General features: G+C 36.3%; 1 pseudogene; it reads right to left on the bottom strand.

Moving 5' to 3' along the window:
- Window positions 1-8112: 8112 nt before the first annotated feature.
- On the bottom strand, window positions 8113-27540 carry LOC149186268 (SWI/SNF complex component SNF12 homolog pseudogene; annotated as a pseudogene).
- Between the last annotated feature and the right edge of the window lie 402 nt (window positions 27541-27942).

Below are 27942 nucleotides of genomic sequence, written 5' to 3'. Positions count from 1 at the left end.
AGTGTGCTCAGCTCAAGCAAATCTGAGTGCAAACCAACCCTTAACAAAGGTTTGAACGAAAGGGAGGTTAGCTAGATGATGGCCCCAAACTTCGGCTGCCCATTGCTTCAGCCTGGCCGCTGTGTAATTTCTTCCTCGAACTCTGCCGACCAGAACCCTATCTGTAGTTTCCATGGAGTCCCCCAACTGGATGTCCTCTCCCAAACAGAGGATTGCTTCTTTAGCCTTTGTTCTTATGCACCTCTACTTCTTATTTGGATGGTGCCCTATCTCAAAATGGGCTTGAGGGGAACCTCTTGAAGGCTGGGCAGAGGGAGGGTTAGGGTTTGCGGGCTCCGAGGAATACCCCACTGGGAAAGCTCCAGAAATTGGCAGAATCAAGGTAAAATTGCCTGAAGGGGGGGCCGAGGTGAATAAGGCCGCAGGGGTCCCTGCTGAAAGACCGGGGGGAGCCGATGGGAGGATGTTTGAGCTAGCAGAAGGTGGGTAAGAAGCAAAGCCTGAGGATGAGCCGGCCAGAGTGGTTCCTTCAGAGCTGAAAACAAGGGTTTGGGCTGGCGGTGGCTCAGGAGCGGATGAGAAAGGCGGCCAGGAGGAGGAGAGCACTGGGTGGGTAGCTATCGAGCTCGAAGGGCCAGAAAAAGAGGGCATCATTTCTAATTCGTCCGATAGCTCGTTGGAAAATTGATGCAGGACCGATGGGTTTGAATGAGGAGTTGTCCAGATGGGGGTGCCCTCCAAAGGGTCCTCCGAATAATCTACTAAGTCCTCCATAACCGTTTTGACAAACCTACGCTAGTTGTCGTCTCGAAAAAATCTATGCCCGTCGCTGTTGAGGATGGGAAGCAGGTGGAAAGAACGGGAGAGGGAGCTTTGGGGAGTGCCTGCCCTTGACAGAGAACGGTGAAAGGGAGAAAATGCGGATGGTTGTACGAAAACAGAGACGACCCATGGTTAGAATAGAATCCAGGTCACGGGGGTAGAAAAACTGTCAAAACTTCAGGTCGCCAGCTTCAGGGAAAACCCTAACCCTCGTCTGGTCGCTTCCATCATCTCCTCCGTGCCATCCTTCCTAGAGCTTCCAAAAAACACAATTTTAGGTTTTTGTTGTTGTTTAAAATACATTTTTGAATGCATAAATAGATTTAGTGGCTTGAAAAACCCCTAGGGCACTCGAATTATGCATATTAATCAATTTAAACTCAAGTTTTTGAAAAATTTTGTCATATTTTGATTAAAATTAACCAGAAAAAATGTCGTGAAAAAAATCATTTCATCTACAAATTAAACTATGCTTTTATTTATTTTTAATTTAATACTTATTTCATATTTAATAATTAATTTGATTTTAATTTTAATTTTATTTATAAATAATTAATTTTAATAATATTAAATTAAATTATCATAATTTTTTTTCCTCAAATTAATTCAATCGAACTTTAATCAAAATAATTCAACCTAACTTTAATCAAAATAAATGATTATAAATTTGATACTTTAACTAACCTCTTCTAATTTCAATTAAAATGAATGATACTTTAACAAATTATTTTTTTCTTGAAGTCCTTTATGGCACTAGGTTTACTTTACTTTGAAAATGTATTTGGCAGTCTCACCGTACCTTACCCATAACCAACATATCCATATGGTCCAATTTATCCCTTTATAGATAAAGTTTATGCAATATCCTTCCCAAGATCCTCCAATGGTGTGTACATTTAAGAAATTTTAAAATCTTGGGTCTATCCTTAACATTATCCTCCTTTTTAAATTGATTAATTATATTAACATGTAAGGACAAAGTATAAAGGACATGGTATATGGTCCAAAAGCAAGTGACTCGGAATTTCAAAGAGTATGTAACTGCCATATGCGTACTTAGGCTGTTAAAACTAGCAATTGTCCAAAAGGTACAAAGAGAGGCCGATAGGATTATTTAATTGGAATTTTTGAATTTTTCTAGAAGAGTTAATTGGTTTGTGGAAAACCTTGTTTTCTTGGACTGGATCATTGTGCAATTACTTTTCTTTAGATGTTTTGTTTATATCTATATTACAAGGAACACATTGAATGTCTTATTTCATTTCTGCTATCCTTACTAATATCCTGTCCGTGCTTTTTCTTGATCAATTTGATGAAATATGTTATCCTTTGGTCAAAGTCCTCACCTGCATATTAGTGTACATCCTGGTAAGTTCAAAGATCGAAAGCCAACCAAAAAAGTCAATCATAACCACTGTGCACGTATTCAAATTCATAATGTAAAACTGTGCACGTATTCAAATTCATAATGTAAAACTGCCAGACAGAGTTCAGACAGAGTACCTCCAAGATGGGTATCACCGTTTGTAGCCAAAACCTCAAAAGCTCTGTTGTCAATAGTCAGAACACTGACATCAAACGTGCCACCGCCAAGATCAAAAACAACAATATTTTCCTCTCCACCCTTCTTGTCCAAGCCATAAGCTATTGCTAAGGAAAAATATTTACAAAGCTAATAGTAAAACTGTACTTGCAGAGTGATAGTTCTACGTGACACAGAATGAAAGTTCTACATCATTAAAAATTATGAAAGGCAAACCAAACTGCAAAAGGCCTGAGACCCAGTACTCTGAAAACCAATCAGATCGATACAACCTGAGACCAAGTACTCTCAATACCAACCAGATCGATACAACCTTTTGTATGAGTTGAATATCCATGTATAAGCAATGAAACAATAAAGCAAGAACTGTCCGACAAGGCTGCAATTTTTCTTATAAAAATATCTCCCACTGCAACGAGTTCATAACAGAAATTTAATGGCACTCCCCTGCACTAATAAATTGAGAGGTATGTGGTAAAAACGATACCCCTCATGATTTTTATTTTTTCATTATTAAACATATACAATACAATTAAATCTGGTACAACCTGCCCCATACAATGAAACTCTCTTCAACTAAAATTGATATGTTGTCCATCAATTTTCTACAATCTACAGACAAGTGAACCTTTCACAAAATTCTGCAGTTGCATTCACAAGTACACCCTCTAGTTATCCACAGAAATTTCCTAGCTCCTGAGCTCTGGGTAGTTACTATATTCATGGATAATATTTAGCTTCAGAATAAGTGGCAGGACATACCTGAGTTTAATCTGGCCTCAATCATTTGGGATATCTAATTTCTTTTCTAGTTTATAACAAGGGAAACCTCAACACTTGCCATACCAGACAAGTAGTAGCCAAAAACAGTAGTCGGAGTTGCTAGAATGCCTTAGTGTTCCATTTAAAGAATTAAAGGCTCAGTGAAGGCATTCGAGGTCGTTGGTGTATGTGGGCTGGTCGATGTATGTATACAAATTAATCCCAATTCAACAAGTCCATTTTAACAAGTCGGTGTGCTATGCAAAAACACTGAAACCCAATAAAGAAATCCACAGAAGACCAAGCTAAATCACCACAATGAAATGTTAAAACTTCAAGCCTAGAAAAATACTAGAGTACTTTATTCAAATTCATAGCACCAGTATGCCTGATTCTATATATAAACCTAGCCCAGAGGAACAGAGTCGTCCATAGTCTCAAGTAGTAGAAGAAACTGCAAATTTGCAAAACAGCCAAATCAAAACGTTGATAGTCATCATACACCCATACAGTAACAAATACAAGTGAATAACAACTCATTCCAAAAATCTTCAATCTAGAGCAACCCAACAAGTAAATTTTTGTTTCCATCATAACCCAATACAGGAATAAGCATAATTTTGTGATTTTTTTCTTTCACGTTTTACTAAAATAAGTTCAAATCAATGTTTGCGATGACCAAGAAAGCTCAAGCCAGACTTGGAGTGCAAGCTAAGGAAGAGGCAAGGGAAGAGGAATCATGTGGCATGGGACAATGTCAAGGGGTAGCCGGGGAATGGCAGGATCAAAGACTTTGGGCTTTCATCCAGGTATGGTTTCTGGTGATACTTATGGCTTTGACAGGATTGGAATGGGCCCTGTGGATGGGTTTGCAATGCCAGATATGTTTACTGCTCCAGCGAGTCAAGGCAGAGGATTTCCTCCTTATGGCCAACCAGGTCCCAGATTTCGCCCAGCTACAGGGATCAATAAGAATTATCAATTCCCTACACCCTTGGAAAGCAAAGTGACATACAGAAGCTCGTTCCATGTATCAAGGACGCTTGGTAAACACCAATGGCTACAATCTGCAAACTGGTCAGGATGCTGCTTCTCATCACTAGTAACAGTACTACTGTAAATTGAAGGGTGACCATCTTTGCGAAATTGGGATAGTCCTGTGATATCCAACAGAGTAACAGGAAAAATCATAGTCCCTATAACTTCCTTCACTATGGGCACCTGAGGAATCACTGGAGGCGAGTATCCTTCAAATTGCACTGGTTCAGTCTGACCATAGCATTTCTGCCCGTTCTTCTGATTACAATAAATTGGGCTGCACATTTACATCAATTTTATGAGGAAAACCATTTCGTATACCTAAAATAAGAGCCATAGCTACTTGAAGAGATTTCATGAATATCTTGGAATTTGATCTATCATAAGAACAGTTATATTTTTTTAAAGCTTAAACTTCCAATTCCAAAATATTCATGAAAACTGCAATCCACATCAAAAATTCCCTATAATATATACAATGTGTGTTTGTATAAAGATTTACCTGTAATGTGTAGGGGACGAGGTGCTAAAGAAGACAAGTGATTTTTTGGGATCGATATTTGCAGGTATCCAGTTTGCCCATGTTGTCATTGCCCTCTTGTAAGCCACAAGTGGATCCATGTTTGTGTAAAGCTGATTGTTAGCCATGATTAGGTCCCATCTGTCCAACCACATTCCAAACTATTACACTTTTAATATCATTTACAACACTAAATTTGGCTGCCCCTTGTTGAAAATTTTAATCAGAAAGTTCAGAGTTTTGATACTTCCCACCTTTGATCTTGCCACCAATAGGATGACTCAAAAACCAATACATCAACTCCTTTCCAGTAAACACCATTATCCGCAAGAGTGTCCAGATTGAGAATTCTCTGGTTCTGATTGTTAGGAGTATCTATTCGTACGATGGTTTGTTGTGTACTTGCAATATCTATTACTAGGGTGACATGTTCCCCTGCAGAATCGCGGAAACATGATGATATATTCAGACCTAATTTACCCCAAAGCCCATTTCTACCTTAAAATCTGCCTCCTTAAATTTCAGTTAATCTCATCCTCTGAATTTTCAAGCTACACTTATTAAGTTTTACTAGGGTGATACATTCCCTTGCAGAATCTTGGCAACATCATGATATACTGGAAACAATTTTACTCCAGAATCTACTACTTTAAAAGCTGCCTTCGTCATAAATTTCAGTTAATACGATACTCTAAGTTTTCAAGCTAAACTTCTTAAGTTTTCCTTACATGGACAATCTGAGAAATTTCATTTTTACGTTCAGCTTCTAATAGGTTTACACTTTGAATGTACCGACAGTTTTTCGGAAAACAAAAGACAGGTTCGTCTGAATATCAAATGCTATGAGGTGAAGAGGTTTGAAAGCTTGCCTGGAGCGATCACCTCTGTCACGGCTAAACTTGCAGCTAAAAATAGGCTGATGAACTTTTCCTTGCGCTTGCAAAATCTGAGGACTGTCTTCAGGGCCTCAGGCTGTCCAACAAACTGGAAAACAAACCGTGGATCAGGTTCTGCTCTAACATCCAAATGCAATTCCCCTGCCTTAGATTTGCCAATGCAAACCCACCCATTATGAACCTCTACAGAACTTGAACCTGTCCACTTAACATCAAGTCCAATTCAAAACTTCCCAAGCTGTTTATCACTCCCAATACCACAATTTCTCCCTTTTTTGGAATAAATTGCGACCTCCAGGCAAGGGTTTGCAGTCTTTGTTCTCCCCAACCATGAAACTGCAAGTTGCCTTTGAAAAGCAGTTTCATCAAGGTAAAAGGTGGCAGCAATTCTGTGAGAATCCGGAGCAGAGGAATCTTGCAGAAGCAAAGGAAGTGGAATAGTCTTTGTTGGATTATTGGGAAGCTTAATTTCACAAAAGCAAGGGGCACATGCGGAGTGAATTCGTGAAGTTGCTGGTTTCGATGCTACAGGCAGCCTCAAAGCCAATGCACTAATAGAAATCTTCACAAAGGTGCAGGGATCCATGATAAAAAAAATTTGTCCGTGTATAACAAAATGTTACCAAATTGTGTATCTTTTACGAAAATGTGAACATATGTTCTTCTGGAAAGAAGGGAAATGAACAGGAACAATAATCATTTGATGACTGGGTAACAATTTTACACAGTGATTACAAGAAACAGTACTGGAACCACTAGAGACATTGACAAAGGACTCATCCGATCACCTCAGATGTAAGAACAAATGCAAACATACAAAACATTGCAGTCTCTCTGAAATTAAGAGCCACTGTAAACCTTGAAACCAGACCAAGGAGTCACCTTGGGACTAATTCTTGCAAACTAGAAAACCTCCATAAATGAGGAGAGGCATATAAGGACATGGATCAGAGCTTTCAAAAATTAGATGGGCAAGCAAACCTTTGGTTGAGTGTTTAAATTCCTCCACAGAGCTCAATTATCAGAAAAGGTTTTGAAAATCAAATATTGGAAAGAGTCTAGTATGCCGAAGAGTTGAAAACGCAAACTGAAATCCTTGACAAAGTTCAAATCGTGGCAACAGCTTTAGAGAACTTAAAAAGAGGGAAATTATCCCATCAGAAGTCCTGATTTCCTGCAAGAATTGAAGAGGAAAATTGAAATCCCTCAAAGAGTTCAAGACATGGAAATAACTTTAAGGACCTCAGAAAGAAAGACACTATCCACAAATGACTACACTCAAAAGCACATTAAACAATACCGTCAATGCAGAAGTGCCTAACATATCTCAGGAAGTTGCAGGCATGAACAGTAGAAGTTTAAGCGAGTCAGAGCATAAACAATGAGAAGTCTAAGGAACTCAGGACGCTAAAGGCATAAGAACACTGAATCCGTTCCAAGAACTTAAGAAGAAACTCTTCCCAGACTCTCAGTAAGGGCTGAACATAAATATTTGAATGATGAAGTACTAAAAAATCAACTATCAGCAAAACACAATGATTTACTTCTGAAAAATACAATTTAAAATACCCTAACAAGCCCTTGGGTCAACATTTGAGTTGAATCAGTACTAATAAGAGATATTCAAGAAGAATGCCCTGTGCTAGTACTAGTATTGTTACCTCTCAGAGTTCTGCTGTTTCTGGGACACTTCATAATTAGGTTCTACTGAGACTGTATCTGTTAACCCTGCATATTCTATACATTTCTATAATACATCAATGAATTAATGTTAAAGAACAAAGTAGAATTCACGAAATCTATTAATCCATCCAATGACAAAAAATAATATATGGGATTGTATTTTACTATATCAGAATCTAGTGGAGAAGCCAAGACATTCAATGCTTGGGAATATAAAAGATTTTCATGTTAAGAGGAAGCTTCTACGAGGCTACGAGCTCGTCACACGTTTAACCGAAGCATTAGTACGTCCCTGAAAAGGCTAGCGCAACAAGTTACCCTGTTTTCACGGGAAACAACGCCTGAGAAGTGAATCACACAATTCTTTTCATTTCATTTTCATTTCTTTACGAATGAAATACAAACCCATCAATGCGCCATCATTTTTACTACTAAACATAGAGCCCTAAAATTTGATAAAGAGACATACAAATATTAAACAGCTCGTCATGCCATTTGATCACATGCTTGTCTATATAATATACATCAAACAAATAATACAGAATTAATGGCGATTTACTAGGCAAAAACAGTCGATTAATGGAACAACTTACCATTCACTGGTCCATGACAGTTGAATTTAAGAAGTAGAGGATGCCATTTGATCATATGGTTGTGTATATAATATACATCAAACAAATTAATACAAATTGAGTGGCAATTTTCCAAGCCAGAACAGTCATTTATTGGAACAACTTTTACTATTAATCAGAGGGGGCATAAATGCATATAACTACTATTAAAAGTCACTATGCTCATTTGACACACTGGAAAAGCAACATATTGCTGACTCCAAGTTCTATAAGCTCTCCCCTTTCTAATCTCAAGAATCAAGCTCTTACGTAGTTCCAGGAGGTTCATTCCCTGCTCCTGGCTTGCGGTTGAGATAACGAATGATTGCATCTTCAACCCATGGTTGATTGTAGAAGTCAGACCTGCCCTCCTTCTCAGCATTCCGGCTTGCTTCCCCGTCAACAAGCTTTAAATCCCTGCTCTGTGAGGCTATCAACGCATTTATAAACTCCATAGGAGATTGACTAAAGCCCAGATAAAATGCTCTTCTGCGACGATGCTCATGAATCTTTTTAATTGCTCCACAAATTGCTTCATCGCAGGCATCAATGTCCTTGTGCTTCTCAATATTAGCCAAAAACGCACTCATTTCCTTCTGCAATGGGAAAGGAACATCCACTAAAACATCATAGCAAGCATGGCCAACAAGACTATTTCCTGACAATCTTATCTTGTGCTCTAAGTGGATGGGCTGCGCAGGATAGAGATGCTGAAAAATCTTCTGGGATATAAAAGAAAACTTAATCTTCTCGCCCCCGAAAATCATCTGCAATGGTGGGTCACAGTTAATGACCGATGGATCAGAAGGATGTTGAAGCTTCTTAGCTTTCACATACTGCCAAAGTGCAGCAATGATTCTCGGTCTTGTATCCACCTCAATGCCGAGAAGTTCAGTCAAGGAAGGCGAGAGCTTGAATTTCTCCAGAACATAATTCATTTCCAATCGAATAGATGCAGTGAATTCTTTGCTACTCCGGCTTCATGTAGTGGGTGAAGATTCGAGACCGCCATCATTATGGAGAAAGGAGTTGGCATAACAGTTTTCCGTTGAGGTTTTGCGAGACCCGGGCAATAGAACTCGCGCAAGCTTCAAAGGTTCTCGGTTGAGACCATGACAAGTAATTGAAGGAGACGCTGAATGCCCGCTGAAAAATATTAAAAAGAGGCCTGATACGAAAACTGTTTGCCGCTGAATATGGACGACACGTGTCAACTGTAGAGACAAAAGGACGACGAAAGTCCCTTTCAAAGGAAGGCCTATCGGTCTAATTATATGCATAATGTTAAAATTATATGCATAAGTGATATATTTGTTAAAATTATTTCTAACAAATATAGACAGCTAAAGAAAGTTAAGGTTTTGAGAGAGAAACGTGTGCTTCTTAATGGATCTTGTAATCTTGAATAGATGAGAAAGAAGAGGAGGCCAAATTGGATAATAGTCATCCACCAAGTTAAACAAAATGCATTCCTTTATAAATAAAAAGAAAAATCCTTCTAGTTCTATTTTCAAATTTCTTTAAGTGATTTAAAATTAATATGAATAAATGGCCAGGGGAAATAAAGGATATTTTATTAGCAAGATGAGGTCATGTATTAATCCATTTTTTGCTATGGTGAAATGAGTTCAAATCCTGTTTTTTTTTTTTTTTATAAAGATTTTTATTATCAAATGCTCTCTAATGGTTTTCAAGGTTTTTAGTAATCTTCTTCTCTCAACTTTCACAAATGAAATGGTCCATTAAAAGGAATTATGCAAGTTTAGCAATTGCTCTGAATGCCAAGAAGAAAACTAGATTAACACAAGTCTAGCACTATCCAGGACTAAGATATGTGGTTCCCATGTAAAGGATGTTTTTGATAACTTAATTATCTTTCTAAGGTTTTTATATAAGAGTAAAGTCCATATTCTAGAATAATACTAAGATATTCATAATATAGACTAAATCAACTCCAAAGAGGTCTTTGATTAAGTTTGGCCAAATCAAAGGGATGCACAACTATATAAGATTTTCTAAGCATACAGATTTTCAGCGAAGATTATGCTCATCAACGTTCTTTTTTTAATGATATTATTTCCAAATATTTAGGAAAAATTAAGATTCTCCATACTAATTAAACCATGTGATAATGGAACACAAGGTTAGCACTACTTGGTACATGCAAGAGAAAGTCCTATAATAATAAGCTTAAATATAGAGCTTAACACCCATAAAACATTGATATTTATTTTGACAATTAACAAGTACATGCCCAACCAAACAATCCAATCTTATTACAACACTGTTCCGAAGAGTCAAATAATTTGAATTTTATAATGACCATGGTGTAAATTTCCACTTTAACGTATAGGGAAAGAGATTTAAACCTTACACTTCTCCCATGTAAAAGATAAAAAATTTTACCAATTGATCATGCAATAGCTCCTATTAGTAATAACAAAACAAATATAAGTATTAGCAAATCACTTATTCTAATAGTCCACATAGATCAAATTCTTAAATTTAGACTTAGTTTTCACTATTGGTAACACCCAAGCCTTTAATTGCCCACTATTATTATTATCAATTATGTTAATGGTGTCTGCATCCTCATGTAAATGTATAACACTTAAAAGAATCAAAGCAATTGTAAATATATTTTTAATATCAACTAATGAAGAGGTGGAGACTTGACACAGACTATGAGAAGCCATGAGATGAGGGAAGCCAACAAGGGGGATATGGTCACAAATCTAACAATGGAAATATTCCTTCTAATAAATTATTTGGTTGAGACAAATATTTAAAATGTCCAAGATTGTTAATTTCCCTAGGACAACAACCAATGGGGGAGGAGTGGGTAGATAAGCTACAAATCTGATAATTATGGAAGTAGCTAGGCCCATGCATCACTGTATCATCCAAGCAATGGGTAGAGGAAATCCAAAGCCTCCTGAGGGTTTGACCATAAGTTTCTTCTTTGAACATGAGATGGATAAATTTGAACCAAGATGGAAAGAAGAGAAACATGTGAGGATTGGGATAAGAATTCAAAGAACAAGCAATTGAAAGGAGAGGCACATGCATGCATGAGAACTAGAGATGAAACATGTGGATCAAGGAAAACAGTGGAAAGGAAATCAATGGAAAGAGAAACTTGTGGACTAGAGAAACCGATGGAAAGATAAAATTGTAGAAAGAGAACCCGTGGAAAGGAAAATAGAGAAACAATAGGATTTTGAGACACAACACACTGTGTGGAACTATGATTCATTTGATTTGTTGAGACACTTCAATGTTGAAGTCTTTAACTTGAGCTACAGGTTTACGAAATGGTTGAGGAATTTGTTTGATTTAATCACAAAAATCACTGAGAAAGGGGAAGTTCTTTAGGACTTCTAGATCAAAGAATGACTCCCTTTGTGCTACGCAAGTCCATTATGGAAACACTATGAGTGATAACAAGATTTGGCTTGGTAGGTTGAAAGACAATACATTGATTTCTGTGTGGATGAAGGAGAATGACCACCATTCTTACACCACTAGTAGTTTAAGAGAGAAAGTTTCCCTTTGGGTGATTACTATGTATAACAACTGAGAAATCACCTATAACATCTAGGCAAGCTCTAGGCTTAGTGGGATTTTAAAAGAAATATTGAGTTTGAATTTATGTAGGAGAGTGGCCTTCGTGACTCCACCTTTAATGGCTAAGTGAGAAACTTCCATCATGTCTTCATGGTTTGGCTTGGGGGTGGCTACAAAGGATAGAATAAAAAACTTAGCCTATGGTTGTGTAGAAGGTGGATCACCCTTCATTAGTTGCAAACAACTATATATATTTATCAGATAAGTGCTCATGTGGACTTCAAATCTATAATGTAAATTATGTTCAATGAAATAGAAATGATTTCACATGAATTATGTATATTATTGTGCTTGCTTGCTAAATGGAAAACTTCTTCTATGTGATACACGTTCACTGCATGAATTAGTAAATTTGGCTATAATGGTTGAGTAATATTCACATGCCTAGTTGATATTTAATATGCTCTTATTATATGTTTTTCATGAATATGAGCATGGGATCGAGAGACTCTTAGTCCTGGTTATATTTAATGATTATTAGTGTAATATCCATTTTTTTCTAGTAAGATGTTATGGATGAGAAGATAGCGGTGTCAACCTCTCAACCTCTATATAGTCGGAATAGTTGTTTGGTTGTGGAATACCCTTGATTAGTCACAACCATGGGAGCTTGGTCTACTCTAGATATACCAAATACGATTTGAATATATTGTTCATGAGTAGAGGGTTCCATCGATGATGTGGACCTAGATGGAAGAGTAAAAACCTTGATCTTAAAAGTGGAGACTTAAATGAAAGATACTCCACAACACATCTGATGTAAAGTTTTAAAGAGTTCACTCAAGAAACCTTTAATGGTAGGAAATTTGTTGAAAGGATTGATTTGATCTTAGAAGCTTTAAATGAATGTTAATGTTAAGAATCCCTATTGGGACAATTGCATAGTTGAACAATTGAAAGGTATCCATATCCGGGGATAAGAAAACTTGGAAGTTTTCCTTGATGGAATACCTTGGCTTGCGTAGTATATTGATCCATTGTTAAGAGGTCATGGGGAATTTGTTTCCTCAAGAGATAATACAAAAGGATGGTCTTTATATTTGTAAGTGTTTGGAGAGTGAAGAATGAATTTTTCAACCACTAAAGGAGTGAGAGAGTCTCATTCAGTTGGTGAAGGTGTGGATTTAGCCATTGGACCTCTCTTTGAATTCTTTTGAGAAGTTTCCTAGTTATGGTAGTGATTTGGATGCCTTTATAGGCTTTTGAAGGCTTTTGTATCTTCATAAGTATTTTGGGAAAGTTTCTACCCTATCGGAGTTATCTTCAATTGTTAGAAGCAGGTTGAGGACTTCCAAATGAAAGTGTTATTACACAAAAAATTGGGGATTAGAGGTGTTAGCCTTAACCCTTGGTCACATGGGATAAATAGGGGACTGTGACTGAGGGCTAGTGTGAAAGAAGCTAAAGGGGCTAAGTTTGAAAGACTTAAAGGGACACCTTAGATGATTTGAATATCTAGATATCCATATATTTGGGAATCCAAAAGATTTTCAGCTACACAAAGTTGAAAGGGATAAGATGTTTTAGATATTCAGACATTTGAAAGCATATGGGAGATTTTTTAAACGTGGAGACTTAGGATTTGAAACTTCTTTAAAATCAAGGTTGGAACTAAAATAGATACCCAGATTCATATTCAAGTTAGATGGACCACATAGAGTAACCTGAGGGTGTGTAATGGGTTAGGGGAAGGTCACATATGATGTGTCATTGCTGACATGACAATCTGATGAGGCTATGATGTGTTACTACTAATGTGTGGTTGATATGTCACTGTTCACATGGTGGTGTGGATGGATAATTGGTGGTGTGGCATGTTAGCATGACATCTTGGCATGGCATAGAGGTGCCAAGAGGTTGATGTGGTTCCCACATGGCAGAGGTAACATGGAGACCAGGATTCTGGGATCTGAAACTTTGAATTTTTTTATTTATGATTTTTTGGATCCAAATGTTCCAAATATATAAATGAGTAGGAGTTTGACCAATGTTGACCCATGTTAATGTGGCAATGTGTTTATATTATGACCCTAGGGGTGGCATGTAATGGGTTAAATGTATGTGGTGTCACACCAAATGGGAGCATATATGAGGCTAAATGTGCATGTAATATATAAATTTATATGTATTAAGGTTAGCATAATAATGAGGGGACCACATGTAATACGTGAATAGGTATATATAAGGACCATGCAATATTATTTGAGAACATGTGAATGTAATGTATGAACGTATTTGGATATTTGGAAGCATTTCTCCTATTATTATATGTATTGTAGTTGTGCTACACACTCACATTGTTGTACATGGGGTGTACTTATTTTTATGCATTTGGATAATAACATTTGGTATCAAAGCACACAAACTTGGGGTTTTGTTGCTTCAAACATGTCATTTTGGAATTTTCACTATAGATTTTTTTGGGAGCTTTCATATGGTGAAATTTGGGCCATATTGAGGAGAAGCCTTCAGAAATCTTTGGTTAATTTGTTGATCTTGGTTCCCTATAATTCAAAGATACACTCTAAGGAAGTTAGGGTTCCTGAATGCTCCATAAATTAGATTGGAATTTTTGCTATAAGTTTTTTATTGGGATGTTTTAGATGTTGAAATTTAGATAATATCTAGGTGAGGTTGCAAGGAACAACTGGTTAAAATTTTAGATCTTGTTTTGTTATACTTTGGAGATATGCTCTGAGAAATTTAAGGTTCCTGAATGCTCCTGAAATTAGTTTCAAACAAGTTGATTTGACATTTTTGTTATAACTTTTGTTTTTTTCCCTTGATAAATTTCAATCGATCAAATTTAGAATATATTGAGGGGAGATGTTGGGGAACATATGATTAAAATTTAATTTTTTGGTTCACTATACTTTTTGAGATATATTCTATGAAATATAGGGTTTGTGAAGAATCCTAAAATCAATTTCAAACAAGTGGGATTGACATTTTTGTTATAATTTTTTTTGTGACACCTCTAGTAAAAATTTCAAAATTATATTTGAATAATTGGATGTGGAAAGCTATACAAGTTTTCTCACGGGAAGAAGCCAAAATCAACAAGTCTTGGAAAAGTTACCATAACTTTAAGTTAGAAAATCAAATTTTGGTCAAATAAATGAAATTGTAGAGAATGAATTTTAAAGTACTACATGCTGAAATTTCAGACTCATAATGGCAAAAATTATAGAGATACACTAAAATTGATGTCAACTAGAAGGACAAACTCTAGGACAATGTTTTAAAGGGTATGTTAACTTAAAACTACCATAACTTTTGACCAAGATGTTTGATTAATGTGATTTAGAAGCCATTGGAAATAGAAAACGTAAAAGAATAAATGATATAAATGATGATAACTATTTTAGATGATTCCTTTTAATATATTAAAGTTTTTATATAAGGGTTTGCATTCAACCTCAATTAATAAGTAATGGAAATACCTAATTTTAGTGGAGATGAAGATAAAGATGCAATCACTTCAATAGAATGGTTGAGGATGGTAAAGGATTATGTTAATGATCCTTTAGGAGAAGTCATTATTTTATTAGTGAAGCTCATGAATGTTGGGTATGTGTTATATTCTTTGCATGAATAACCCTACACATTATATTTTGTGACGGGCACAATGCCCCCAATTTTCTTTTGGGTGGTTTTTTCATCCTTTTTTAGCGGTTCTAGGTACATAGTTTTTGCTAAAAGTGTTTTTGTGGCACATGGTAGTTTTTCCCATGTTTTTGTAGTTTTAGTGAAGCAACTACAATTCTACTCTAATCTAGGGTAAATGGATTGGCAGTTCATAGATGTCACGGGATATATATTGTATTGTAATACTATATAGAAAAGTTATATTGAAAAAAACCTTGTTTGTTTTTGTAGTTTTAGGTTTTTAGAATAAAATCTATGTGCTAATGTATGTGTTTTCCATCACATATTTTCTATTTTAATTAAGATTTGGTTTTTAGTAATTAAATTATACAGTGTTAAGACCTACATTTAATATCAAAGTGGTTTTGGATTCAAGGGGATGTATTTGTGGCTAAGGTGTTTAGCTCGAGCCTAGGGTAGACCATATTACAATGCGAGACCTGTGAACTTGATTCTTGTGGTGTAAAGGAAAAATTTCGAAGATATATATCGATAAATTCAATGGGAAATGTTTCGAGCTGTGGAAGCTAGAAATGAAAGATTTGTTGGTGGAAAGAGATTAATGGATCATCGTGGATATGAGTACTACACCAATAGGGATGTCAACATAAGACTAGACCAAGTTGGATCAAAAGGAAAATATAACGATATGGTTGTGTCTCTCATATTTAGTATTACTAAATGTTTCAAGGGAAGCTACAATGAAGGATTTATTGGACAAGTTAGGGGCTCTGTGTCATTCTAAGTTCCTAGTGAAAAAAATTTTCTTACAAAAGAAGTTGTTTAATTTGAGGATGAAGGATGGAGACACAATGACAAAGTATTTGAATGGCTTCAATATTGTGGTAATTTAGCTATTATGTATTCATATTAAGATTTTAGATGAAGATAAGTGCATCGATTTTTTATGTTATCTATTAGACTTGTGGGATAGTCTGGTTGTTGCTATAGTAGTAATGCAACTACTTTAAAGTTTGACGAAATAGTCTCATCCTTGTCATCAGGGGAAATGAAATGGAAAAACATGGAAAACTAGAACACAAATTCTCCCAAAATATAAATACAAATAATTCAACAAGTGGGTGATCTAAATTTATGGGAAGATCTAAATCTTTAGGAAATTTCATAAATATATGTTGGAGATGTGGAAAGGAAGGGAATTACAATAAAGATTGTAGATCTAAAAATCCTAAGAAAGGGAAGGGATTTAAAGATTCTCCTACAAAAGAAAAAACCTCCACAAACGAAGGAGGGGATGTGTACTTGGATTCTTTAAGTACACATGTAGCTCATGAGACATGGTTAGTTGACATAGGCTCATCCTTTCATATGAATTGTCACAGGGAGTGATTTTGTGAGTATTGAAGATTCAATGGTGGTGATGTTTTCTTAGGATATGAATCAAAATCCAAAATCATAGGATGAGGAAAAGTCAATTTGAAGCTCTTGGATGGAAGGATTATAACACTCCCTGATGTTCTACACATCCCAAGATTAGCTAGAAATTTTATTTTTGTAACCAAGAGAGTGATGCAGGTGTAATAATAGTGTTTAAAAAGGATAACAATAGGATGGTTTGAGGAGTAATGGTATTTTTGAGCGAAGTTCATATTGAAACTCTGTATAAGATATTGAGAAGCACTATTAGTGATGGGTACAACAGTTCCATTGTTCCCGAGAGTGGACCAGAAGAAGAAAAAGCTCTTGCAACTTTTAGAGAAAACACTATATTGTGGCATTAAAGACTAGGACATATTGGAGATAAGGCCCTTTGATTACTACAAAATAATGGTATGGTAGAAGGCATGCCTAATTGCACTATGGATTTTTATTTATGTGAGCATTATTTATATGGGAAGCATAATTGGGTAATATTCTCCTCTAGTTCTATGAAGTTAGAGGGAATATTACAGCTGGTGCACAATGATGTGTTTAGACCTATGTCAGTTCCATAACTGGGTAAATATGTTACTGTCTCATTTATAGATGACTTCTCTAGGAACACATGGATTTATTTCACCATGGAGAAATCTGAAGTCTTTGAAATTTCAAAGAATTTAAGGCTCTTGTGAAAAATTAGACAAAAAATAAAATTAATGTGGTGAGGTTAGATAATGGTGGAGAATTATGTGGGAATGAATTCAAAGAATTTTCTAAGAATAGAAACATGGAAAGGAAAAATATTACTCCATACACACCACAATAGAATGGAGTTGCAGAAAGGATGAATGGGACATTGATGGAGAAAGCAAGGAGCATGCTGAGTGGTGTTGAGTTAGGACAAGAAATTTGGGCAAAGGCAGTGGACACTATGTGTTATCTGGTAAATAGGTCACCCTCATCAACTTTGGATGAGAAGACTCCACATGAGGTATAGACCGGTAAGAAACCTTCTCTTAAAGATCTGCAGGTATTTGGCTATGATTATTATGTACATGTCCAAAGGAGAATAGGAAAAAGCTAGATAAGAAAGCTGAAAAGTGTATCTTTATTGGATATAAGGATGGTATGTTATAAGGATTGACATAAACTCTTTCCTCTACTTAAAGAGAACCATTACAATTTTGATATATGTTAGTGTTCCACCATAGTCACTATGCAATGAAAAAGAATGAAAACCTAATGTAGATGTTTTCATATTAAGAATAGCCCATTACACAGTATAGATCTTACTTATGTAGTCTTGAAAAGTTTCCCCGTATAAAAACTTGAAATCTAGATAAAATTAAAATTTGAAATTAAAGAATCAAATAAAAAAAAAAAACAACAAAATGTAGAAAACCATTTAAACAAATGTTAAAGATATGTAAAATAAAAATGTAAATCACTTTCCTTAACTAAAACTAGGCCAAAAGTACACTAGTCATATCCAAGTAGATACCAAAAAAAACATGATGAAACCAGAATATGATAAATGCAATTTGTTATACCTCTTCTTGTGTTATAAAGAAAAATAGAAAACTTAAAACCATCTTGAAAAAGAAAAATAAAACTTAAAGTAATCTTATAATTATGACATCAAGGTTAAAATATTCATGAATTAGGTTATATCAATTTTATTCTCTTAAAATGATTCTTAATTCGGAAAAAAAAAATTAGACTAAATGTTCCACAACTAAGTCTTTGTAATTATTGATTGATAATATGAAGTTAAAGGCAAGACTTTGAAAGGTAATGTTTAATGAAAGTAATTGTGAGTAAGAGGATAAATAAATAAGAGAGACGAAAAGGTAAAGAAAACTTCCTTGAATATATCTTGATGATGGTTCATCTTTATCCTTGATATTGACACCTCACTTCATAACTGTATTATTTGAATGAACAAAAGATAATTAATCTACTTGTGAAAGAAGGAAACAAAAGCTAACCTAATTAATCTAGTTCTACACCTATTCTAAGCTACATTGTTTACTTAGAACTAAGTGAAATCATGCTTCCAATGCAACCACCGAAGTAAATGTAAGTTTGTAAAGGAGAAACCAGACCAGTAGTGCAAGTAGAGAACCTTGAGATTATGGATCTTCCTTTTCAGTAGCTTAAAAGGCATGCAAAATACATCATTCTCAATGGTATACATGACCTCGAGAGAAAAATTGAGGCATAATGATGAGGCGAAATGGAGAGAAACAAAAACACAAGCATAACGATGAGGCAACATGAACTTAGCAGAGTTGAGAGATATGGCTGCCTGAACACAATGAAAATGAGTAAATAGCTTGGTGGAAGTAAGTGAGATTGCTGCAAGGAACCTCTCGAACCCATCCACCTTAATCCACCATGAATGCTCCTAATGGGCTGCCATGATTACACTGGGGGGTGACAATGGAGAACTCGTGTAGGAACCAAGCTCAAAGGAGTACACACACCATTGAGTAATAATGCCTCTCGTGTCAGCCATCGTTGGGAATCGAATTAGCCATATGGTTATTAATGCTATAATGAGTTTGCATGATCATACCCAATGACTTGTATTTTCACTTGTGGTGGGGTTGGGGGGGGGGGGGGGACAAACAATGGAATATTATTTTATGAAAAATAGAAAAAATTGAAACATCTCTATTCAACATCTATAGGATATTATTTTAAAATTAACTGGGAAACTTTTCGCATAAGAATTTTCCAATGAGATTCCAATTCTATCATAATGTTCAAATTTAGGAACATGGAATTGTTGAACAAAGATAAAGGGTAGAAAATATACATGATATGAGTTACGAGTGAAAGTGTTAATAATACTACCTTTAATATGTGTCTTTCTGTCAAGAATATCATTTGCTTCCGAGGAAAGATAATAAGGATTTGATACAAATAATGGTAAAGAATAGAATAAAGTGCCTTAATATCTTGCAACTGATGTTCCAAATGATTAGGAGTCTTAAAAAAATCGTGAAACTCAAGTTGTATGAAATCGAAATGATTTAACCATAAGGGAAAAGTGTTAGTAATACCAACTATATTATACAATTGTTCATGATCACAAAAATGTTTTTTATCTTTTACATTCAAGACTGTTATGCGGGATTTATGACTGTAGACAAAAATATCTCCCCTAGGTTTGGTGGACTGACGTAGAACAATAGAAAGACAAAGGACCCAATGTTTTCCTTAAAGTAATTAGATGAAGGGATGAAACCTACTTGGAATCTGTCGTATGTTTCGCTCCTTCTTTGGCTTGAATGCTCCAATCCTAGCTCCAGCTGCCAAAATTAGAACATGCACAACCAGACGATGCAAGCCAAGAAACTGCAAGATCTATGTAGCATCATCTATCTAATTTATTCAATAGATCAACATGGTACCAAAATACATGAAATAATGACATCACATATAGGAAAACAACAAACTCTTTGTATTGATATAAATGGAGTGAGCTACAACCATAAATAGGTGTTGATCTTGTAGAAGAGCTCCTCCAAGTTGTTGACTTGTCCTTCCTTTGTCACAAAGTGCATCTCCAATCACCCTAAATGCATGAAAATATAATTCTCACAACAATAACATAAGGTTATAATCACTCTCCAAAATCCAACCCCTTGCATATGGAAGGATGTAAATATATAGAGGAGTGAGGTAAGTTGGGAGTTCTTATCCTTCTACCAATATTGGAATTGAGATCCACTCTTGATGGGAGGGCGAGAACTAAGGACAAGGGATGGAAACTCCAAGGTAGGATAGCATAGAGTTTGGAAGTTTTATCTAATGTAAATGGTTACAACAGATCCTGGAAGCTTATGGAAATGGAGGCTTCGAGATTCTCTCTCTTTTTCCAAAATTTCTAGAACTAACGCAAGTGCAAAGGGGAGCAACTTTTAGGTGATAAATGCAGGCCACAATGGAGCAACTTGTAGGTGAACACAATCCAGCAAGAGGCTAGGGAGTGTTGGTCCTAAAAATGGCTCAGATGATGCAGTTTAGGGCATAAACTCTTGGGAATGAGAGAGTCATGCATAGGGATTTGTGAAATGATGATGTAAAGGGGGGGAATATGTGAATGATCCAATTCAGAGGCTAATTGATCAGAGGAGACAAAATAGTCTATAATAGAGTGCCCCCAAAAGAGCAGAGTTAGAGATGATGACTAATGATTGAATTTATTTTCCTTGTGACAAGTCATGATCAAGAACAACTGACGAGATTGTCTTCTGTTACAATACATTTACATCATGACATCCTTTTGCTGAGGGAGGCATACCCATACTCAACACATAAGCTAACATAACATGTACAATGATCAAAATACATGTCCACTGATGATTGATGGTGGACCCATGACTAGATGATTGTTAGTATGATCATAGCCATCATATATAGTGATCTTGTATAATCCTGAAATCGTAGCCCAAATGGCAGAAAATAGATCTGGGTTCTTCTATCTTATTCACACGACCAACCAATGTACAAATCTAACCATGTGAATCAATGATCTGAAGTCGAACATGGTATACACCATCTGATTACCAGCCAATCATGTAAGCCGTTAATAGACACGATAGAAACCACTGATGATGTTAATGGATCTCAATGTACTCAAGTACAATCAGTATGGTGTGAATAAATGAGTTGATGTCAAACACCACACAAAATATTTTGGTCGAAGGCCAATAATGTAAACCTATCGTCGAGAGCAAGGAAACTTGCCATTGATGTATGCAAGCACCAAGGTACCAATGGGTGTTTCTAAGTCAACTCCTTGGATAATGTGCTAATGTCGACATGAAGTAACCTGTTGCAGGAGGGCCTAGATGTATCCCCCATCAACAATATGAAATAGGTATGATGATTGAGACAAAATAATTAGAATGATGCTGATATGGAACTGGATCAGGAAAGGAAAACATAGAATGAAGGCTTAAGAGTATTGCAATAGATATAAGATGAATGAATTCTCTTGAACACAACAACGACACTGAAATAGAGGTTTTGTAGAGGTATGATGAACTGAAAGACAAGCAGATTACCCAACCCAACGACCACAAAGATGAAGTGGAAGAGTGTCGTTTTCAAGAGCGACTCACTGCAATTAACAAAAGGCGTACCCTGTTTTCCCAATTTCCATAACCATACTGGTCAATACCTCTTTGTTTTTTAACAAGCTTGAGGACGATAACATATGCTTGATATGTAAGTTCATCCTTTGAATGAATCACTCTAAGTATATTTAACAAACACAAAGAAGGAGTGGTTCGGTCCTGTCATGATCAACAAGTCCAACTAGGGTGAAAACTCGAATTCTTTTTAATGTTTAGAGAGTTTGAAAAAGAGGCAAAAAAGAAAAAGATGTTCCTTTTTGTAGGTAGTCCCTTAGGCCCGAAAAGGCAGAAAACAATACCCAAGAGAACCTTTTAGCCATGATCGACTAGGGTATTCCTTTTTCGTAGTTAGTCTATCTCGGTTCGGAAAAGGGGTAAACTTATACTGAGTAGACGTCTTTTCATTTACTTTTACGAGTTTGAAAAGATAAGTGCTCGACAATATTTTCATGTTTTCGAAGTTTGAAAAGAGCTAAAAGAGGACTCCAAGGGTTCATTTTTTGTAGGCTTAAAGAGCCTGAAAAAGAGATAAAAGTGTACAAAAAAATCTGTTTAAAGCACAACAAAATCCGTTGACAATTGTTGACATGCTCAGAACAACAAGAAAAGAATTAAACATACCTGTTTCATAGTAAAAACAAACCATGACTAGGTAAAAACATTAAATATGAATAAAATAATGAAAAATATGATCATTTATACTAAAAAATGATTGTTCATCTTTACCATTTCACATTTACCTTCAATAGTGAGAGTTCTGAGAACCTTTTCCCTCAATATTTTGTAGCTGATTACGACCAATCTAGTGGACCATTTCGAGTACCGTCGCTTCCAGGTTGGAGCTAAAACCTTTCTCTTTCTTTCCGTGGTTCCATTTTATGATTTAATGCAAAATTTATGAGTTTTTGAGGGCCTTGGGGTTCGAAAATTTCATCCTAGTACTAACACAAGCCGAAATGGTCAAATATATGTTGCACCTAAGCAGTCATACACTACAGGTAGGGGTGAAATGCTCTGGTTTTCTCTTCTGGGTGCGTTGGACGCAAATACAAAGTCTTTTCAGTAGTTTTTCCTCAAAACTTGTCTAGTTTTTTTCATGAAAATGATCCTAATGAATCTCTTGTTGATGTTTTATGGGTTAATCAACATAAAATGGCTTTCATGTGGAGAAACAAAGAACATGAGGAACATGATTTAAATACAACGATTGATCCTACTACCATCCATGCATTAAGGAACCGTGGGTTACTAAAATCCTTCTGGCTTCCTAGTATGCGGTAATAGATGGATTTGTTGAAATACCTTGTTTGTTCATGGGATGTTTAGGCACAAGAATTCAGGTTTGGGGAACATCTGCTCAAGATAAATGTAGAGGATATCTACTTTCTTGCAAGTTTGTCCATGAGAGATGCCCCCATATCTCTCATGGGTGGGATAAGTGGAGGGGAGATAGTGAAATATTATATCACCACCTATTGTAGACCTCGAGCCCATCCAACCAAGGATGGAAATATCAACATAAAAGATGTGACCTAGTTACCTTTGAGAATGATCCTATTCATTATCGCAAGATTGGAAGGTAGCTCAACATTACATGTAGCAAGCATATCATACATGAAATATGGGTTGGAGTGTCTAGAGACAACACTCTTCAACTAGAGCAGAGGAGTTCTGGTCAATATGAAAGAACAACTATCTAAACCAAAAGAGGAAAAAATAAAGAACTTTGGATACGATGTGATCTTAGTTTCCTTTGCACTAAAGTGGGTTCCATTACTTCAACCTCAATAGATTACACTCGAGCCTATTGATCCGAGGGTGCCATGGATGAGGAGGTGGATAGATCATATGTCCCGACATGCAGGGCCGTCATCGATCAACTTCTCACCAACCTTCTTCAGATGGCTATGTAGACAATTTATTCTGATCAATGATTATCCTTACATAGGCATGGAATTTTGTGATGACCTTGAGCTCATGCTCCCTAAGGGTGAGGAATGGGGTATTTCAAGTAAGAAATTTTGACCCTTTAAGTTTTGAAAATTTTACAATTTTTGGTTACCTCTGTTGAGCCTTCTGTGTCTTCCTGTTTTGAAATAGGATTGAGCCTTGGCCTTTTGCTTTGGTTGCCCTCATATGGCACATTGGAGGTGTCCATGGCTGAAGTGGAGGCTCCCTCTCTGTATCTCTTGGGATTCCTTTACTCATTTTGAGGAGTCTACATAATAGGATGGGTGCTCATGGTTCTCTCTTTTTGTTCAGGTACCTGCAGAAACGAGCTTTCATCAAGCTATCTTTCTAAATCAATCAAGGCATTCTCAACATTTACCTTTGTGCTATCCCTGTCTACAAGAGTGTTCTCCAACCACTCAGATTGATTTGCATATCTTTCAATCTCTGGTATGGGATGATGAATGTAAGGCCCTAATTTGACCTTTTGTCTAAGTCTGGTCAAAAACCCTTGAGGGTCATATCTCCACATAAAACTGTTTTGAAACTTCATCTATTGCAGAATCAGATCTGCCTCCTGCCCTGCTTCTCTAGAGTTGCAAATGAAAGGGCCTAACTGGTTTTTGACTCTAAACTGTGTTCTTTTCTTGGCTGATACAAAATTGACTTCATCAGAGTTCATTATTTTCCTATAGTACTCTAGAGAAAATAACCTCATGGGGAGGTATTTGGGGAGTTTGTATGGGGCAAGCTGGCACCCATAGATTCTTATTTCTGTGTGGTTTTGGTAAAGGTACCAATCTCCCACTTTACTTTGCTTAGACAATTGGAGGACCCTTTTGATATCTTGGCTTATTCTAGGTGGAGGACTTCCTATCAGCATGGTCATGATTGGATGGAAAAAAGAGTCAATGAAATTTGTATAAGTATATGGTGAGGAATACTTGTGGAAAAGTGGTGTCCAAAATATGACAGACCTGGGATGGCCTTTGGTATCAAGCTTCTGAAGGGTGAAAGGGAACCTGTCTGACTGATAATATAAAAACATATGGTAAAGTACAGATGAGTACTTGAACACTCTCTCATTATGCATTCTAGTAAACTGTTCATGCATCCTCTTAGCTATGAACTGGGCATAATTGCATATAGTTGCAGGAGGCTTTCCTGGGGTAAAAATGGACATGAAGGCCATGACAAGCTCATCAACAAATTCATCAGTGGTGCAGCCCAAAATACATGATATCATAGTTACTATGTGCTTTCCCCTTTTAGAGACAATGGCAGAAACATATGGGGGACATCTTTACGAATGTGTTTCTCTTCTATAATGAAAGTTTGGAACAATTGGGCCAGTTTTGATGGACTCAACATGGTGTACTGGTCTAACAAATATCCAATTGAGAGTGAGGTCAGGTTTGGACCTGTTTGGACTTGTAACATCTCATTGATTGACTCAGCTGTGATTGTGAACAAAATCTTTTGGTCAGGGGACATTATTGCTCTCTGGCTGGGAATGTAATAGGCATGGCACATATGGATAATTTTAGGGAAAACATGTACCCAGGAAATTGGTATTTGGGAAAATTGGATTCCCAAAGACCAATGTCATCAGAATGGTTCAGATATTTGTCCCTGCTTGACGCAGGAAAACTCGTGTATACCCATAGTATGCATGTCAAATGCATATATCTTGATTTTCCCCAGGAAATTCAATTCTCTCCCGAGTCAAATCTTCATTAATGAATGGTTCAAGGCCCCCTTGAGTAAATCTCATGCGGAAACATTTAATTATTAACCACAGACTAACCCTTCGTTCAACCCTTCATCGAGAATTTATACTCTACCTCATTAAGTCTTGATTAATCCTTAATCTTTATATTGCACACATTAACCAAACCCCTTAAAACCTTTATGCTTTGGTTATTCATGGATTTAACCCACAAACCATCTATTGGTGCTTTAATTCTATTATAATTCTTTTATAATAGAATACACACAAAACATATGTAAACCATACCTTTTCTTGATTCCTCTACCTTAGCACGTTTCTCGAGACTTAGCTTTATCGTAATCACAATCGCGATCTCACAGATCCACTAACATGCTTTCATCCTTTCTACTCGATATGAGATAACACAACCCGGATTCCAAATACCATAAACTGCGTCCATTACCTTCTCGGGTCCGCTCTCGTCGCAAGTCGCAAAGCTTCTCAATCCACTTACATTGCACTTCGCAATGTTCAATGTCGCAATTTCTTAGGGCTTGGTACATTACCATGGAATATTTGCGATGCGATCAAATCTTCGATCACATCGGATATTGCATATCGTGCACCACACTTGCTTGTGGCCAAAGGTTCATCCCTCATTATTGAAACATTGCGATGCGGGATTTAACAACGATTCTCCACCGTTGATCAAAGCATACAATCCAACGCCCAGTGATGATCTCGCATATCGCAATCGCTTAAGGTTGGGGTTTATTCACTTCGATGATATGTTGCATTGCGATACCACTTACTCCCCTTGCAACAAATTAATCCTAGTCATTGATCTGTTAGATCCAACGGTTACTGTGTATGTATACTTTACTTCCTCGTTCCTATTTTCACTTGGATTGTACGCCATTTCTTCAATTTGACTGTGGTTTCAGATTACTCTAAGGTTTCTCACCCTTCGTTGTTCTACTGCGCAATTCCTCCTGAGCTTAAGTATGCGTGTTCTTTCATTACAGTCCCTCCAGAGCTTTCACTTTGATCCTTCAAATGGATTCAAGTGATCCATTATGAATCTTTGTCTCATTCTTCTCCTCTGTGTTTTGCCTGGACTCTGCCTGCATACCTCTGTTACACAGAATTCTCTCATTTACTCATAACTTTATCATTCAATATTCAAATCGCACATTTACACACTTTGGAATTAAATATCTATATATGTACATACAAACCAATGATTACATAGTAGGACTCTCTATCTCTCTTTGGCCTGATCTTCTAATTAGTGGCCTGTGTTTCACAATCTACCCGTAGGCTTACATTCTCTAATTAGTTAACCTGTTAACTATCTAACCATCTAACCTCTGTCTATGCCTTTTAGGCTTACATTTATACAAAAGGATTCTAAAACCAATTCTTGGTTTAGATCCATAAATCTCTCAACAAAATCCTAAAATCTCTTCCTTATCACTAAGGATCCTCTCTAATCCACAAAATCATGAACCAACTCCTAATCTAAGATTTACAATCAATTCTCAAATCTCTCAATCTCTCAACCATCCTAAATCTCTCATATTCTCCTACATTTGATAACATTTAAAAATATGCCTCACTATATTTAATTAAATCCCTATTCTAGCTTCTCTCATTAAAATAACTCAAAACTCTTAATAATTACATTAATTCAATACTTAGGAAACCAACTTCCTTGAAACACAAGACCCCTTATGTTGACTAAAATACAATGATATTTCTTGAGCTGGATGCTCCTACATCAGACTCCCCAGGTAAGAAAAATTTATGACCACCTGGTCATAAGTCTGGATAATTAATTCCTCCTGGATCCCAGAATTTATTTTGTAGTCTGTCTATGCTTGTCAATTGTTCTATTGTTGCTGTTGTCTGCTTTTGTTCTCTAGGTCTCCATACTTTATGCTGCAATGCTCCACTTGCCATGCTTTCATAGTTTGTTGTTGTCTTCCTCTTGTTTTTGCTCCTTTCTTTTCTTGTTGTTGTCTTCTTCTGAGACACTTTCATCATTAACCTTCTTATCAACTCAATTTCTTTGTCCTGTATATCCTCTGTCTGCTGATTGTCTTCAACTCTTAATTGCTGAATTTTCATTACTACTGCCACCCTTTTATCCTTACTCTTTTGTTCACTATTGTCTTGCACTTTTTCTGCTGCTGCCATATTGTTTTCCAGGAAAATTTTCTGCTTTTGTTTTCTGTACCTGACAACTTCTTCTTGACTTACACTTATGACAATTTCTTTGTCATCCTTCATTAACAATATATCCTGAACCTTTATCCTCTGCGCTTCCAACTTCCTCCTTTGAAGGTCTAAATCTCTATATAATTCAATGATTTTACTTGGAGTAAATTTTGGAAATTTTACAAAATCTCCCATTTCTTCATTTGTTGTTGACCCATTATCACATGGTCCTTCTTCCTCTGCTAAATCTTTCTCAACATCCTTCAGTAGATATTCTTCCTCTTCTTCTTTCATTTGGCTATCCACCTGTGCCAAATATGTTCCAGTTTCCGCAACAAAATCTTCAATTATAAGACAATTATCAAAATAAAAAATATAAGG

The sequence above is a fragment of the Pinus tabuliformis genome, chromosome 3_1 (assembly GCF_031772625.1).
Source record: "Pinus tabuliformis cultivar Carrire ecotype Pingquan chromosome 3_1, CPIR1, whole genome shotgun sequence".
NCBI classification, from domain to species: Eukaryota; Viridiplantae; Streptophyta; class Pinopsida; order Pinales; family Pinaceae; genus Pinus; species Pinus tabuliformis.
This window is presented reverse-complemented; position numbering and strand designations above follow the sequence as displayed.